Raw genomic sequence first — 3,887 nt, 5'->3', positions numbered from 1 at the left:
TTCAAAAGGACTTGGTAGTTTTTGATGGAACTCTGTTATGCAAATAGACAGCAGTGTGGACTGCTTCTGCCCAGTAAGACTCTGAAAGTCCATATTGCATTAGCATAGAACGCGCCATTTCTTGAAGTGTTCTGCCATTCCATTTTGTTGAGGAGAATAAGGAATTGTAATGTTCAATTCCTTCTTGTTCCATGAATCTTTGGAACTCACTGCAGCAGTATTCTATGCCATTATCTGTGAACAGCACGTCTGGCGCTTTGCCAAATTTGTTTTTAACAGCAGCAACATAGCATTTAAACTTGTCAAGCACCTTATCTTTGCTCCTAAGCAGGCAGGTATAGACATATCTGGATTTTCCTTCCAGAAAACTGACAAAATACTTGTTGCCACCAGCAGATTCTTTTATTGGACCAACCAAATCAGAGTACACGCACTCTAGAAACTTAGTATTGGGGTCATGAGCTCTATTTTTATAAGAGGGAGCTGTGGCTTTAGACTTTAGGCAAATATCACAGCCATTTCTCATGACATCACATTCTTCTGCTTCAATATTGCATTCCTTCAATAACTTTCCACACTTTTCACATCTCTATGTGCAAATTTTACATGCCACGCGAATAAACAGTCTTTATGGTTGCATTCAGCTGATCTGGTTTGGCATACCAGCCCATCATTTTCCATTTCATCTAAATCAGTATCAGCAATATTTCTCAGGTAATGAAAACCATCCTTTTCTTCAAGCATCACATCAAATCCATTTTCACTCCAAATTTTTCCATGGCCTGGTCTGAGATCAATGTTAAGACCATTTTGCATGATTCTCTTTGTGGATATGAGATTATTTATTGCTTGGGAAATCAGAACACATTCTCTGAGAGTGATTGCCACAATCTCATTGCAGTCGTTCAAAGCATACAGTTTAATTGAACCACACCCCTCTACAGAGAGATTTTTGCCTTCTGCCCCTTGTAGAGCAGGCCTCTTTTCCCTGTCCAAATCAGTAAACCATTTGTCTGAGTTTACTATATGATACGCGCTACCGCTATCTAGTAAAAATGAGTCTTTTTGCTCATCATTCCTCTTAGTGACAGACAAAGCTTTCTTGTTACTGTTCTGCTTTACAACATCAGCTCTTTGCTGTTTCTCTCTGATAACAAACACACCTCGTTTCTCAAAGTGACTGCTAGCCTTGCTTGGCTTTCCTTGGGCACGCCCCTTAGGGGGGTCTGGTTTCAGAGCGGTAAGATTTGGCGCAATCTCTTTGTTCTGGTAAAGTCTTTGATCTACAATGCCTTGCCATATGCCCAAATTTTCCACAGCTGTGGCATTTTATATCTGTTTTGGCTTTATCCCTTTTACAATCAGGCTTTACAATCAGGCTTTATGCTTAGTACAGACAAGTCATTTGCAGTCTGGGACATTTCACGCCTATGTCCTTCATCTTTTAGATATGCTAACACATATTCCAGTTTTAAGTATTTTGTTCCCTTTAAAACAGCCACTTCATGCGAATACTCTCTTGTCAAGGAACCAAGAATTACAGCAATAACAGCTTTTCCCCCTGGCACACCATCCATTGCTTTAATTGCATTATAAGCATCCATGACATAACTCAAATGTTTAAGTAGTGATTCACCATTTCTCATTTTTGCATTTATTAATCTTTGATAAAGAAACAAGTAATTAGCATCATTTTTCGAAGCATAAGTTCGCTCAAGCTTCAACATCATTTGTTTCGTGGATGTGCACTCTAAAAGTTCCTGATTATCTGTAGCATTAATAGTGCCCATAATTAAAGACATTCCCAATCCATCATGCCCTCAGTACTGTTCAAGAGAGGCCTCTGCTTCAGGAAGATCTCAGTGAGCACAGAAAGAGCTCCATGAGCTTGAAAGGCATTCTTTACTAATCTCTTCCACCAAGAGAAATTAGTTGAGTCTAAGGTGGGCATATTGAAAAAAGCAAGATTCTTAGCTGCAGACATAATGATTTCCCCTTTTTAATACGTTACCGATGAGGGCAATGGGCGATCTTTTGTGAGCGCGGGATTAAGCTTTTCAGTAGGAAACAGCCAGGATCGATCTCACCCCTTTTCCTTCTTTCTTTCACTCGGCATGGAAGAAGACGAACTCAGATCAAACAGTACAAGCTTTCTCCGACTTGGAAACACAGGCGTCTACTCTGGTCCCACAAGTTCATGAAGAAAACAAGATGTTGTCTGAATCTCATAAATACAATGTGAGTTAAGATAAAAATTCTGTGTTAGAAAACTCCAGCACACATGATTTTTCTTGACTCAAAGTCTGGCTGCTGCACTCTGCTTAGCTATCTTGCGCAGCTGAAGCGATCTGGGCACCCATAACCTTTGTTGGGTGATAGTGAGATGTTGAAAAAAATGGTATTTAGCAGAGATAAAATAGTCCAGCAGAGCCAGAGTAAAATAATTCAGACTGAGAGTCCATGTGTGATTAAAATATAAAGTTTTTACTAAATTCTAGCATGGCAAGGGTAACTGGGATGAAAATAACAACAGAGCATAATCGGCTACATCCTTACTCTACAAAGACAAAACTAGAAGAGAGAGATTATGGCTGCTCTTCTTCTTCTTCGGAACACCAAACAAAGATGGGAAGAGAAGCCATAAAATGGTAATATACCTTGACACTTTAGTCACAATCAAATTCCTGGATCAGGGAGAAAATTCCCGGGCATCCTACAGCTAAAGAACATTGGTTACATGAGAAACATGTGACTTCCTGTGAGTAACATAAACAAACATTTAACCCCAGATATACTGAGTGTTTTCAACTTGTAATACCCAACAGATTTATACTTTTGTATGATACAATACCTACACATACACCCCTCCACCGCCACCACACTCACAAAAGGCTCATAAGAACACCCCTCTCCACTTCTGTTTTGTGTCTGTATCTTGTGTCCCGTCGTAGTACCTAGCAAGTCCCCCCGCCCCAGAAGCGATAAGAAAACACCAACAACACGCAGCTCAGGAAGGCTTTCTCATTCCCCATGACTCAGTGAACCCTGGAACCCATTTGCCTATTCACACGCTGCCTGACACGGATGGGGGGGGGAGAGAAGAAATTACTTAGGTTTCACTTTCTTTCAGGGGGCACCGCGGGGAGGGGCATGTGGGTGGCACATCAGCTTCCCTGAAGAGAAGCGAGTCTCGACCTCAACAGCTCAAAAACTCTTATTTGGAAGGGGATGGGGTGTGTGTGTGAGAAACTACATCATTAACAGACCCCGAAACTTATAGATTTTTTGACCCGTGGTGACAATCATTTGGAGGGAGGGGAGGTCGGTGGATTGGGGGGACGACGACGACGAAGAACGTCGCCTAGCATGTATTTACTCTGATGGCCCAGCAGCAGCTAAATGAAAAACTTAAAATATGACTTCCGAGCGCCTTAGGTAGAGGCTGGTGGGTGAAAAGTCTCCGCAGCTGAAGCCTAAAGTCGCCCATGCTCGTTTAAATCGGTGTTGGGACCAATGTTTCCTCTAAGCTGAGTTAGTGTGAGCCAGCTCATAGTATTTTAGCCTCTGGCTTACACATTTTGGTCTTCGCTCAGGAAGGAGGGTTCCAGAGCAAGTTAATTTATGCAGTAGCCGAATCACTCGCTCACAACTTTAATGCCAGGAGCTCACAAAGTGGACTTTTTGCTCACAAGACTCGGCCGCTTAGAGGGAGCCTTGGTTGGGACTCCTCTTGCTTGACCTGCGAGGATCCTTCCCTCTGTCCCCAAGTTCTTTCGCAAACTAAACGCAACAGAATGAGTGAGGGGGCTCTATATCATGTCATGTTAAAAGGCGGTGACTTACCCGATCCTCTTGCGGCTTCCACTTAGCTGAATGGAAACGGGTTC

Source organism: Gekko japonicus, unplaced genomic scaffold (genome assembly GCF_001447785.1).
Source record: "Gekko japonicus isolate JY-2015 unplaced genomic scaffold, Gekko_japonicus_V1.1 scaffold75, whole genome shotgun sequence".
Taxonomy (NCBI): Eukaryota; Metazoa; Chordata; class Lepidosauria; order Squamata; family Gekkonidae; genus Gekko; species Gekko japonicus.
The sequence above is the reverse complement of the archived record's forward strand: the minus strand, read 5'-3'. Positions refer to the sequence as shown.